This window comes from Schistocerca americana, chromosome 2 (genome assembly GCF_021461395.2).
Source record: "Schistocerca americana isolate TAMUIC-IGC-003095 chromosome 2, iqSchAmer2.1, whole genome shotgun sequence".
In the NCBI taxonomy this organism is placed as follows: domain Eukaryota; kingdom Metazoa; phylum Arthropoda; class Insecta; order Orthoptera; family Acrididae; genus Schistocerca; species Schistocerca americana.
The window spans coordinates 645513248-645528051 of record NC_060120.1 but is presented as its reverse complement, the minus strand read 5'-3'; the positions used below and the strand labels follow the sequence as shown (position 1 = coordinate 645528051).

At 46.2% G+C, this 14804-nt stretch overlaps 1 protein-coding gene across 1 annotated transcript in view; it reads right to left on the bottom strand.

Annotated features, from left to right (window-relative positions):
* The window catches only part of LOC124595270 (toll-like receptor 4), a 104649-nt gene extending 91285 nt beyond the window's left edge, over nucleotides 1–13364 (bottom strand). The window contains exon 1 of the mRNA XM_047133945.1: nucleotides 13029–13364. The gene's annotated coding sequence lies outside the window, so the exon portion shown is untranslated. The remainder of the gene's footprint in view (nucleotides 1–13028) is intronic.
* Between the last annotated feature and the right edge of the window lie 1440 nt (nucleotides 13365–14804).

Genomic DNA, 14804 nt, shown 5'->3' with positions numbered 1-14804 from the left:
CCCCCCCTCCTGGTCGGTGCTGAGGCTGTGTGCGATCCTGATGGTAAGGTCAACGCCTTGGCTGATGTTTTTGCATGTAGCTTCACGACAGTCGATGACCCCATCGACCCCACCCATGTCCGCATGGTCACAACCCGAATCCACCAGTTCCTTGGCACCCATGACCCTGACGACGTAATCACCCCCATCACGGATGAGGAGGTTGCCCAGGAGCTTCGGTACCTCCATCCTCGGGAAGCTGGCGGCCCTGACACCATGACCAACCAGCTTCTCAAACAGTTTCCCCCACCCTCCTTATCTCCGCCTTCAATTCCATCCTCTCCACCGGGCAATTCCCTTCCACTTGGAAACATGCGGAGGTAATCGCCATCCCTAAACCTGGTAAAGACCCTCGCTCCCCTTCCAGTTATCGTCCCATCAGCCTCCTTCCCGCCCTCTCCAAGCTGTTTGAGTGGCTGTATCTAAAGCGAGTCCTTATCCATGTCGTCCGGGAGCGCGTGCTCCTCATGTTCAATTTGGCTTCCGCCGTGGCCATGCCACCATGCACCAGCTCCTCCACCTCATCGAGGAGGCACTGGATGCCATCGAGCGTCAGGAGTACTTCGGGGCCATCTTCCTCGACGTCTCCCGGGCCTTCGACTCAGTCTGGTATGAGGGTCTGCTGTATAAGCTCTTTGACCACGACTTCTCCACCTCCCATGCCCGTTTCATCGCCACCTACCTTGAAGGCCACACTTTCCATGTCCAGATTCCGGGAGGTACCTCCACCAAGAGGCGCATCAGGGCAGGTGTCCTGCAAGGGAGTGTGCTTGGCCCTGTCCTCTACAGCCTTTTCACAGCCGACACGCCCACCGTTCCGTGGGTTCATCTTGCCCTGTATGCCGATGATACAGTGGTCTATGCTCGCTCCCGGAGCAAGGCCCTCCTCCGACAAAATCTTCAATCTGCCATCGACACTCTCGTGGAGTATGCCAGAAAATGGCGCCTCGCCTTTAACCCTGTCAAAACACAGGCGCTCATCATGTGTCAGCGCTGGTAGCCCATCAATTACCCCCCCCCCCCCCCGTCACTGTCCTTGGTACGCACGCCACATGGGCAGGGACCACCAAATATCTGGGGGTCACCCTGGACAGGGCCGTCACCTGGCGTCCCCACATTGAGGACATACGGCGCAAGGCCTTGGGGCGCCTCGGTCAGCTCTATCCTTTCATCAGTCCATCTTCCTCCCTTCCCCAGCATCTTGGCGTCCTCCTCTACACGTCCCTGATCCGCCCCATCCTCGAATATGCTTCAGTTGTGTGGGGCAATGCCGCCCCTACACATCTCCACCATCTCCAGACGATGCAGAACCGTGCTCTCCGGCTTGCCCTCCGCCTCCCGTACCGTTTCCCAACCTGCTAACTTCATTTGCTTGCTGGTATCCCCCTCCTTCACGACCGTGTATGCTCCTCTGCCGTTTCCTTTCACCACCACTCCTGCCAATCTGCCAATCCTCTCATCCTTTCCCTTGGCACCCGCCTCCATCACCTGGCCACCACCCGATGGCCTGACCTCCTTGCCCACTGATCCCTGTTCGCTCCTTCTCCCCTCCCCTCCTCACTCCCCATGTTCCCTTCCTTTCTTTCTCCCCCCCTCCCTGCCAGCTGCTCCACGCCTCTTCCACGTTCTCTCGTCCTTCTTTCCCTCCTTGTTCTAGTCCTCCACTCCCTCCATAGACTCTCCCCCTCCCGGGACCGCTCCCCTCCCCCTTATTGGTTCTCCCACCCCTCATTCTACTCGTGTCTGCCTCACCGTCCGTGTCAGCGACTGGCTAGGTTGGCCTTCATTTTTCTGATCTTCTTTTCCTCTCATTCTCTCTTCTGCTTCTTCTCTCCAATCCCATTAAAAGACCGGCTCGTCAATTGAGCCTTTCGTTTTCCTGCTTGTCTTACTGCCCCTTCTACTATTCTTTTCTCTTTCAAAAAAAAAAAAAAAAAAATACCCACCATCGCGCTAGCCACATGAGGCCTTTCGTTTTCCTCCACTTCTACTGTCTCTCTCTCTCACTCTCCTGTCTTCTTTGGATATTTTAAAAAAAAAGCATATGCACACCGTCATGTCATTCCCTACCGCCACCACTCCACTCGCCACACCGCCACGAGGAAGGCGAAGCGCACCAGCGCTAGAGCTTCCTGATCAAGCCGAGGGTCCACCCTCGCTTGTGCAGCGTCAGCCTAAGTACATACATAAGAAAAATAAGAATTCCGATTTTCTTGCTGTAAAAAATACTGTATGTTAATGCAACAAAGTTACATCGGCTCCCAGAGTTAGTTTTTCGATACAGATTCTCCTTTTACTTTAAAAAATTGAAAAGTATCTCTTCCGGTTTTGCGTGTTTTTTTCGCTGTATATTACTTCTCAATCAATTGTGAGGAAAGTAAAAGGCACAAAAAATTGATGTTTGCGTATCTTACAGTTTCACATCACAGCTTGATAATGAGGTGTCTATTTTTCCGATATTCGCCACAGATATCCCGATACTTAATTTACAAGTAACCTACTGCATAAAATTTGAATTGTGTACAGTGAAAAATGTGGTCGCTGGCTACTTTACGTATGGTTCACGTTAGGTCATACATCTTTGCCGATGAAAAGAAGCTAACATATCGAAATTATTTTTTAAGTTGAGATCAGATTGATATCGATCTCCGTTTCCGAGATTTGGGCTCATATATCTCAGTGAGCGTCGCGACTAGCCGCCAGTTCTGTCGACGCGCAACGAGAATCGTGTGGTCATCACACGATAGAGAATGCATTTGTTTTGTTTCGCTGACACATTTGGACCTAATGAAACCATTTTATGTCATATTCCTCCGGTATGAGTTACTAATATTTCTCCATATGCTCTTGACAATTTCATTTAAAATGCCACGAAACGTAGGTTTCTTAAAGCCAAGTGATCAAGCAGAACCCATTTTCTTGGTTTTGCTGAGGCATCTGAACCTGTTCCAAGCTTTCTTTCTCGTTTATTTCTCTGATACGAGTCCCGAATATTCCTCCATCTGTTTTTGCACATTTCACCTAAAATTCCAATGAAAGGTAAGTTTATTAACAATAAGCGCACGCTAGCTTCATTGCATTGTTTCAAGTTCTTGACAACAAGATAGGGTTACACCTTAAACATCTCTAGAATTTTGATTCTGAACGTCTACAGTATACACTGGCAGAAATGTGGAAGAAATAATGTCCGCGCTTGTTCACAAAATTTCCTCAAATTATACTTGTCAGTTTCTCCCATGCAGAAACTTTTGGAACAAGCTAAGGCAACTTTCATAGCCGACTGAATCTTTATTCCCATCGAAATGAACTTCCATATTCTTGTATTCTGACAGCATACATCGTTATGGATGGCATCAACATTTAATCCATTTAATCTTGCCAAGCTGCACTCAAAAGATGACTCCAGGATTTACAAAAGACGAATTTCAATTGTGAACTGTGTCAGACCAGAAGGGCCTTGTAAAACAGTAGTGCACTTTTGGCACAAGTTTTTTGAGCACCATCTTCTACCAATGAATTGAAGTGAATGTGACAAATTACTTATTGCAGCATACTGTTTGCGCAATCTGTTGAGAAACGCCTTCCTCAAAAACGAACATCTATTGATTACAGAAAGCTGTACAACAATCTGGTGGTGGTTTTTCACAACTAGAAGGTATCATCAAGACACCAATCTACCGTTTACTTTCAAAGTGAAGGTATTGTAAAATGTAACTTTCTCGTTGTACGTTAGATTGTTCATTTTATAATGTATTTGCCGTTTTCAATTTTTATCGTCACAAAAAAGAGTAATGCGAAAAGGTACCTTAAAGGTACGTTGTCCAAGACGCGACGCACACTAGCGACTGCGACGGGTCGCTACGTGACGTCAGAAGTTGTCCGCTGGCGCATGCGCAGTTCGAGTTTGGGATGCGACGCGCGACTGTTGCGGCAGCTGTCGCAGCACTGCACCAGTGAGCAGTGTTGCGACAGAAGTCGCACGACACAAAGACGTACGGCTGCGAGAAAGATGTCGAGCCAGTCAAGGAAAACTGAAATGAGCCACTCACAGGATGTGATGCTCTGTGAGCTGGTCTCGCAACAGCCTTGCCTTTACGATTTGAAGAACCCTAAATATAGAGACACTATGTTCAGAGACAGAATTTGGGAAGAAATTGGTGCACAGTTGAAACTGGCAGGTGAGTGAAATATATAATATTTTCCCATTAATGCAAATTTTTCAGGCCTGTTATGAAAATCAGTATAATCCATGCAGATGTAGAATTAGAATGATGAAAATGAACTTGAAGGTCAATTTTCGCATTACTCTTTTTTGTGACGATAAAAATTGAAAACGGCAAATACATTATAAAATGAACAATCTAACGTACAACGAGAAAGTTACATTTTACAATACCTTCACTTTGAAAGTAAACGGTAGATTGGTGTCTTGATGATACCTTCTAGTTGTGAAAAACCACCACCAGATTGTTGTACAGCTTTCTGTAATCAATAGATGTTCGTTTTTGAGGAAGGCGTTTCTCAACAGATTGCGCAAACAGTATGCTGCAATAAGTAATTTGTCACATTCACTTCAATTCATTGGTAGAAGATGGTGCTCAAAAAACTTGTGCCAAAAGTGCACTACTGTTTTACAAGGCCCTTCTGGTCTGACACAGTTCACAATTGAAATTCGTCTTTTGTAAATCCTGGAGTCATCTTTTGAGTGCAGCTTGGCAAGATTAAATGGATTAAATGTTGATGCCATCCATAACGATGTATGCTGTCAGAATACAAGAATATGGAAGTTCATTTCGATGGGAATAAAGATTCAGTCGGCTATGAAAGTTGCCTTAGCTTGTTCCAAAAGTTTCTGCATGGGAGAAACTGACAAGTATAATTTGAGGAAATTTTGTGAACAAGCGCGGACATTATTTCTTCCACATTTCTGCCAGTGTATACTGTAGACGTTCAGAATCAAAATTCTAGAGATGTTTAAGGTGTAACCCTATCTTGTTGTCAAGAACTTGAAACAATGCAATGAAGCTAGCGTGCGCTTATTGTTAATAAACTTACCTTTCATTGGAATTTTAGGTGAAATGTGCAAAAACAGATGGAGGAATATTCGGGACTCGTATCAGAGAAATAAACGAGAAAGAAAGCTTGGAACAGGTTCAGATGCCTCAGCAAAACCAAGAAAATGGGTTCTGCTTGATCACTTGGCTTTAAGAAACCTACGTTTCGTGGCATTTTAAATGAAATTGTCAAGAGCATATGGAGAAATATTAGTAACTCATACCGGAGGAATATGACATAAAATGGTTTCATTAGGTCCAAATGTGTCAGCGAAACAAAACAAATGCATTCTCTATCGTGTGATGACCACACGATTCTCGTTGCGCGTCGACAGAACTGGCGGCTAGTCGCGACGCTCCCGGAGATATATGAGCTCAAATCTCGGAAACGGAGATCGATATCAATCTGATCTCAACTTAAAAAATAATTTCGATATGTTAGCTTCTTTTCATCGGCAAAGATGTATGACCTAACGTGAACCATACGTAAAGTATCCAGCGACCACATTTTTCACTGTACACAATTCAAATTTTATGCAGTAGGTTACTTGTAAATTAAGTATCGGGATAACTGTGACGAATATCGGAAAAATAGACACCTCATTCTCAAGCTGTGATGTGAAACTGTAAGATACGCAAACATCAATTTTTTGTGCCTTTTACTTTCCTCACAATTGATAGAGAAGTAATATACAGCGAAAAAAACACGCAAAACCGGAAGAGATACTTTTCAATTTTTTAAAGTAAAAGGAGAATCTGTATCGAAAAACTAACTCTGGGAGCCGATGTAACTTTGTTGCATTAACATACAGTATTTTTTACAGCAAGAAAATCGGAATTCTCATTTTTCTTATGTATTTGAATCCGCCGCCGCCGACCGGAGCTTGGGAAACGGCGACGACTCCAGTCGTGTTGCGGCCGTGTCGCCGTCTGCCAGGGTGGGAAAAGAGGAGGGGGCAGCGTCGCAGTCGCAGCCAACTGTCGCGTCTTGCACAACGTAACTTTAGCGTCAGCAGCGCTGTGTGCTGCGACCCGCACGCCACATGGTGGCGAGACTGGCTCCCCTGTACGCTGTGGCGACCGTTGGCGGCTTGACGGTACATCGTACCTCGTCTCTTTTGTTTACACAACTACGTCCTAGGTGAAGCAGGGGCCATACCTGGCCTGCGAAACATACAAGTTAATGTGGTTCAAAATGGTTCAAATGGCTCTGAGCACTATGGGACTTAACTTCTAAGGTCATCAGTCCCCTAGAACCTAACTAACCTAAAGACATCACACACATCCATGCCCGAGGCAGGATTCGAACCTGCGACCGTAGCGGTCGTGCGGTTCCAGACTGTAGCGCCTAGAAACGCTCGGCCACCCCGGCCGGCTGAATGTGTTGGCCGTAACATGCAGATGGCAGCCGTACATTCTCAACAGCCTATACCTACACGGATTGCGTGGTTGGGGAGGGCCCAACAGTAGTGGAGGGTGGAGGGCAGTGGGGGGTTTCGTTGTGAACACATTGTTGTGTCGTCTGAACAAGACAGAACCAGGGCAAAAGCACTACAGGCGCAAAGATGCGAGCTGATGCCAGTGCCATAGAAACTCGCCACTTGCGCGACATCCACCAGCGCCAAGGGCGGCGCTGAGGATAAAGATATCAACTTCGCCTCGGCCAATTGCCGGCCGAGTACAATCCGCCAATGACCGGATGACAACTTACTGAAGCCTACTCGGAAGATAGAAAAGTAGCTATCGCCCACTTGGTTATAGATCATCGTCCAGGGCTTACTTGGCTGGCAACGTCGTTTAGTGAACTCTTAGATGTGAATAGACAGTTGTTGTAAATTGCATTTGCTTTGTACTGTGGAGTTTACCTATTTGCACTGAGTCATTGAGGGCCTTTTATTTGTGTTATATTACAATCATGGTTGCAGACTTCATTATTCGACAAGTCACGGTGATAAGTAAAGATTTTAACTCATTGTGTGACTTTGTTAAAATTGTTGGAGTGTAGTAGAACCTATGCTAGTCTGACCGAGAGGCACAACTGTGTACCGAGCGAGGTGGCGCAGTGGTTAGCACATTGGACTCGCATTCGGGAGGACGACGGTTCAATCCCGTCTCCGGCCATCCTGATTTAGGTTTTCCGTGATTTCCCTAAATCGCTTCAGGCAAATGCCGGGATGGTTCCTTTGAAAGGGCACGGCCGATTTCCTACCCCATCCTTCCCTCACCCGAGCTTGCGCTCCGTCTCTAACGACCTCGTTGTCGACGGGACGTTAAACACTAATATCCTCCTCCTCCACAATTGTGTAATAGTGGCAAGGAGAAATTGTCTTAGCAGTGTACTGTACCAGAAGCCGTTTCATGAACTGACAAACTGGGCCTACCGTAACAACACTGGCAACTCGGCCTCCACAGCAGTAGCGACGAGGCCTTTACAAAACTGGCGACGAGGGTTTACAAAAATCATGACTTATAAGCCAGGCTTAGCGAGTTTGTAAGCGACTATATTAACAGATTACGTCAGTATAACCATTTAATTCGAAAAATACAGGCGTTCAAAAGCGACAGTTTGTCACTAGAGTACTCAAAAGTGGTCACAAAAGAAATGATCAGCCAAAGTAAAATACGTCCTTCCGCATCGTTCTGGAAGTAGCACAGCCTTTCAGTGTTATGTTTGCTTCCGTGTTTTCCTCTTTCGACATACGTTTGATGGCAACGCATATGATAACTGATTCCTGATAATGAACGATTTTGCCAGCAACTAAGCTGCGCGAAGACAGCGGCGCCACACCATGTACAGAAGAAAATTCAAATGGCTCTGAGCACTATGGGACTTAACATCTATGGTCATCAGTCCCCTAGAACTTAGAACTACTTGAACCTAACTAACCTAAGGACAGCACACAACACCCAGCAATCACGAGACAGAGAAAATCCCTGACCCCGCCGGGAATCGAACCCGGGAACCCGGGCGTGGGAAGCGAGAACGCTACCGCACGACCACGAGATGCGGGCTGTACAGAAGAGACAGCAATGAGAAGAGTCCACGTTCTCAGGTGGGCAGGTGTTAGTCAACCATCGCCCCCCCCCCCCCCCCCTCAAGACCAGAATGTCGAAAGACTTCGGATCCAGAAATGGAAGGGTTAAGAAACTACAGGCTGTTGCCTGTAAGTTATGCCTTTAGCGTACGTATAAGAGGAACTCAGGTCAAAACGAGAGCGTCCACATGTTGCTAAGTTTGTTTAGAGTACTCTGGGAAACACACATACTGCATATAGTCCCGATCTCTCCCCATGCGATTTCCATACTTTGGAGCCCTGAAAATGACATTCGTGGCTGCCGACTTGCTACGGACGAAGATGTGCACGCCTGGGTACCATAGTGGTTGCAGAGGCAATCGCAAACACTTTTCCACGAGAGCATCGACCGTCCATTGTCTTTTCCGTGTGTCTCCTATTCATTTGACTGCTTCTTATTACACTGTGGTAATGATTAATAAGCTCCTTCCTGCACTGAATATGGGTGTTGTGTGTTGTCCTTAGGTTAGTTGGGTTTAAGTAGTTCTAAGTTCTAGGGGACTGATGACCATAGCTGTTAAGTCCCATAGTGCTCAGAGCCATTTGAACCTGCACTGAATACCTACTGCATAAGAATTGCACTGTGTTTGCCACAAGTTTTTTGTTCTGAGTGCTGTCAGTTTGGGTGTATTATTTCGTCTGGTCGCATGCGAAACGTAATGACGGAGTTTTACTGTGTTACTTCCGTTTTATAAGTAATACTGAAAAACGCCTGTAGAATTTTTATTTGTCTGTCGTTCATCGTGTTTACGAATTACGCATAAATTTCATTTGATGTACAGCTGTTACAGCTGCAAGTGACTGTACACAATGGATCGTGGTTATTTAAAGCTCTGAATTATGCGAAATGTTTGATGCGATCACGTAAATGACACTGGGGAAGGGTATGTGGTGTAATGTTTACACCTACGTTAGTTTTACAACGAACAAAGTGTACCTCAACAACTTTTCAAAACGAATTACTTAGAACTAAACGTTTGCGACTTAAAAACAGTTTGTACTTTAGAGTAAAGATACCGGAACGAGAAGTAGGTGAAAGAAGTACCAAAATTCAGCACCTATGTATCCTTCACGATTTTGCGTCTCACCTTCTTCCTGGCCTGACGCATGAAGATTTGGCCACTAGTGTCTGTTCAAGTGATAGTTACGCTCCGATTCATGAAACGAACGAATATCCGTGCGACCTTTCAGAAGACGAAAATGATTTAAGACAAAACAACAAATAATCTAGTAGGTTCACCACCTCGATGCATCGAATAAAATGCTTCGATGCTTCGAATATATCGAAGCTGTAACAATACAATGGCTCAGTTCGATGCATAGATACTATACATCGTGCGTGTTTAATACACGAATGTGTAGTATCGTCCATCCCTAATCCAAACATTGTTTATGAAATGACCCTCGTAAAAACCTGATTTACGCAGACACACGAGATCCCGGAACTCGTTTCTTGAAAACAGAGTTGTGACAGTAATTTCTTAAACCCGGTGCCGTCAGTGTACGCTTCCGTTCCGACATGTGTGTCACGCCGCGCCATCGTTATTTCATAAATGAAACCTGGGCAGTTAAATTAGTAGTGGCGGACTTCATGCTTGTATACTTGAAACCGGTACGAAAGAAAAGGAACTAACATCTTGGAATACGTGACTCGACAAAGGGGAGACATCAGCTCTGGTGTTCAGCGAATTTGTTGAAAGAAACTATTGTGCAAGACTCCAGAAGCTACTTAATCCAACTAAGAATGACGTCAGAACAATTCAATGATCTCTATTTTAAATGCGTTAAGAATAAAAATACTGAACGGGAAAAGCATTAACATGGAAACTGAAACTGTGGATCACATTGCGTTTCTTTTCCTAAGTGGAGATTCTCATTCGTTACCACAGTACCCATGTCGTGAACCAAACTCCACAATCGGTAAATCTGCGCCAAATATTTGTTATGACACCTATTTCGGAACTTGCTTTTCTCCGCCTTTCAGACATTAATTTTTGTACTTTATATTTTCAACATTAACTCCACCTGTGGGCAACGTCCGTAATTGTACAATCTGTTTTACTCAAGCTGTCTATTTCGTCAGTATCTTCGGATGATTTCGTACTGATCTGAGGACAACTACACAATTTTTAATTGCAAATATGGACCTTTATTGATCTTAGATGGCTTGTTGTTTCTTCCAGTATCTCTTTTGCTCAATGACGCCAACAACTTGAATCTTTCTATCATCATATTACGAAGAACTTTCTCAGGTACAGTACAGCGTCACACTGTATTCTTGTAATGATCATGAATACCGTCCCGCAAGCATCTATGCATAGTGTAACTGCCCATAAGCGAACAATTTTCTCTCTTTCCTAGTTTATGTCGCATTTATTGACACGCCACCTAACCCAAAAACGAATGCAAAATGGTTCAAATGGCTCTGAGCACTATGGGACTTAACTGCTGAGGTCATCAGTCCCCTAGAACTTATAACTAATTAAACCTAACTAACCTAAGGACATCACACATCCATGGCCGAGGAAGGATTCGAACCTGCAACCGTAGCGGTCGCGCGGTTCCAGACTGTAGCGCCTAGAACCGCTCGGCCACTCTGGCCGGCCTAAAAACACATGCAACTGACGGTTTCATGTCGCGATAGTTGGAAGGTCGCGAAACTGAATAGTGTCGTCAACGGTTTTCGCCACGGCGCGCCGCGCATGGGCAGTGGCCGGCAGCACAGTTTCGAAACTTAACAAGGAAGCCCTTGAGTACGACGTCACAAAAGGCTGATGATGTTCACGGCATTCGACGCCCCACATATTGTCTACCAAGCAGCCACAATATTGGCTGCTAATGGCAAAAGGGGGCGGGGCTGGCGGTGTTCCAAGTGTGAGCACAGTATGAGGCTCCGCAGCGTAGTTGAACTTCTTAGTCGACGAGTAACTCACAGCAGTGCTACGGCGCTAGTGGTGTTGATACAAAGCAGAATAGTGGAAACGATAAAGAAAGTAGACATTACATTATATCTACAACAGTTGCCGACGTTGACATTTCGTCAGAAAGAAACCGAAGAATTACGCAGAGTGAGAAAGAAGTGGCAGATGAAATGTTAGCGTTTCTGCAAGATGAGTCAGTGGAATGTGTGCTGTCCTATACGACCGGCTGTGTAGGCATCCTACATCAGTAGTTACAGATGATGATACGTGCTTATCAAGTGGGATTGCTGTAGAAACAGATGGCGAGCCACGTAGTTCAACGTCCTTGTCGGAGAGGGAGACACAAACACCTTCTCCAGTAAAACGTAGTAAATGACAGTCGCTGTTCAAGGATCTGGTACGAAACATAATTACATACATTGAAGATCATCTGCTCCATAGTTAAAAAGCAATTATGAACATGTATCGAATATGTGCGCAGCAATATGACGGCGTTGTGCATAAGAAAAATTACGGATATCCAAGAGACGACGAGGCGCACTTGTTCCAAAAACTAGTATTTGCATGATTCAAAGATATTCGATGCAATTTACGGGATGTGCATGACAGTTTCCTACTACGTCATGCACACCAGTTTGCGCTCGATAAAGATTACAGCAATTTCAAGGAAGCAGTGGATGGTTGCATAGCTGTAAACTACAGAATTGAAAAACATAAGATAAAATTTCAAACAAAGCATCAGCTTGACGATGTACAGCAAACTGTGGAATCGGCCCGAAAATTTATATATGAGATAAACAAACTTATCCCATTATTCGGTAAGGAATCTGTTTTCAACTCCGACCAATCGATATTTGAAGAGGAAATGCATTTGAAAGGAACCCTGGAAATTAGAGATACCAAACGAGTTGTTTCATGATTGATTAACATCAGTGCCTTTACGCATTTGTTTACAATTATGGCGACTGTTAATCTGGATGGCAAATTGGATACAAAGTTATTTATTACGGTGTGAGAAGTTGGAGGTGCTGTGCCCCTTACGATTCTTTCTCGTGTGCGTGGCCTTGCAAGAGCAGTAGGGAATAATTACGTCACAGCAAGGAAGAGTGGGAAAATGGGCGTAAGAGAACTGTAAATATGGTATGAGCACTGCTTTTGGTCAATAGCTGATCTAAATAACTTGGTTTTCCTGGATTCCTGGTCTGCGCATAAAAATCATATTTCCTTAGAGCAAACTATCCCTCCTGAAAATGTGTGACAATGCAATTCATACTACCTGGAAGCACAAGACCAATTCAACCTCTGGATGTTTGTTTTCCCTTGTCTAGACAGCATGTTGTCGCACTATCTGCGGCTACGCCTTTAAGGATAGCCAGTCACGATAAGCTCCACGACAGAATGTTTCTCATTCCGTTGCTTGCCATACCATTCCATCATTTTCATCACCTCGTCACACTGACATGGTGCTATATGCATCCGTTAAGAGTGGATACCTAGCTGAACCTCATACGCGGTTTGTGATTCCCCAGGAGTTCGCTTTAAATTTTGATGGTGCGAACATTTGCGACTACTGTGGCGTGCCATTTTTCGTTCGGTGTTCATAGTGCAAGTTAAAGCTTTGTTTTGAAAATTTCTTGAATGTCGACGATGTCCATTTTGGGAAGTGTAATACATACAGCCCATAAGAAGGTTGATCTCTGCACTTTCCGGGCAACTATTTTCTGTCGCTCTCCTGATCCACATGGTGAGTCATTAGCAGCTAATGTTTTTCCTGTCATAATTATTAACACATCACTTTCAGACGAATCTTACTTAATACTGAACTTACGACCTCGCACTCAGGGTGTCCCTTGTTAGTTTCAACGTGTAAAATGCCCTTGAGGAGTAGCTGACAATACAGAAATGAAGGCATGCGATACATCAGAGACGGCAGCACTCACCAGTCCTCTGAAGTGTCATCAGAGTAAATTTCAGCCCAGCCAACGGTGAAGTTGCGGAAGCTGAGACGCTCGTAACAGATTGGGTAGCTGCCCCTCTCGATTGTCAACAGAGAGGCGCAGGAGACGACACCGGCGTCGCGAAGGCCTATGCGCAGCGTCGGAACGTCGTCTGATTCCTCCCAGTCTCGACCGCGGCACACGGCCACGCTATCGTCTTCTAACTTGCACCGAATCTCCACCGTGCGGGAGCCTAACGGCACGCAGTTCTGATGCTGCGACACGTCGTAGTCGTAGTCAGCCTCCTGAGCAGCCGCCGCGGCCAGCCGCAGCAGGAGCAGCTGCAGAAGCAGCGCCCAGCTCGCGGCGCGCATCTCCGCACACTGCGGCCGCTCAAGGCCGTGTGAGCTGTCGTTGCGTCGCCACAGCCACCAGGAAAATCTGCCTCTATCGCGCCGCGCAGGGCCGCGCCTATCCCTTACATCCGCCTTATCTCCGCTTCGCTGACCAGCCTCTCGCAGACTGTGAGTAGCTACGCCGCCTCGTACTACGAGTATTGCGGGAACGAGCACGGCTGGCGGCGCACAGCACAGGTTTCAGATGTGCCGTGCATTTGTGTACTGCCAAAGTGCTAAATAAAGATATCCTGCAAATCAACTGCACTATTGGTCATTCAAAATTGCAACACCATGAAAACTAGACGCAAAGGACATTCCATTTCGGAAATCGTTCCGGAATTCAATATTTCGCGATCCAGAGTGTCAAGGGTGTGCCGAGAATATCCAATTTCATGCATTACCACGGACAAAGCCATGGCCGACGACCTTCACTTAACGACCGAGACCAGCGGTGTTTGCGTGGAGTTGTCAATGTTAATAGACAAGCAACACTGCGTGAAATAACTGCATAACACAATGTGGGACGTGCGACGAACGTATCCGTTCAAATGGCTCTGTGCACTATGGGACTCAACTGCTGAGGTCATTAGTCCCCTAGAACTTAGAACTAGTTAAACCTAACTAACCTAAGGACATCACAAACATCCATGCCCGAGGCAGGATTCGAACCTGCGACCGTAGCGGTCTTGCGGTTCCAGGCTGCAGCGCCTTTAACCGCACGGCCACTTCGGCCGGCAAAAAAACGTATCCGTTAGGACGGTGTCGCAAAATTTTGCATTAATGGGCTATGACAGCAGACGAGCGGTTGGAGTGCCTTTGCTGACAGCACGACATCACCCGCAGCGCCATGTCGGTTGGAATCTAACACCGTCTTCAGACCACGAGTGGCCTACCGGGACCATCCGACCGCCGTGTCATCCTCAGAGGAGGATGCGGATAGGAGGGGCGTGGGGTCAGCGCACCGCTCTCCCAGTCGTTATGATGGTATTCTTGACCGAAGCCGCTACTATTCGGTCGAGTAGCTCCTCAATTGGCATCACGAGGCTGAATGCACCCCGAAAAATGGCAACAGCGCATGGCGGCTGGATGGTCACCCATCCAAGTGCCGGCCACGCCCAACAGCGCCTAACTTCGGTGATCTCACGGGAGCCGGTGTATCCACTGCGGCAAGGCCGTTTCCATGGTTGGGATCTAGACGACTGGAAAACCGTGGCCTACTCAGATGAGTTGCGATTTCATTTGGTAAGAGCTGATGGTAGGGTTCGAGTCTGGCACAGACCGCAGTATGCCATGCACCCAAGTTGTCAACAAGGCTTGTTCAAACTGGTGGTGACTCCAGAATGGTGTGTGCTGTGTTTACATGGAATATACTGGGTCCACT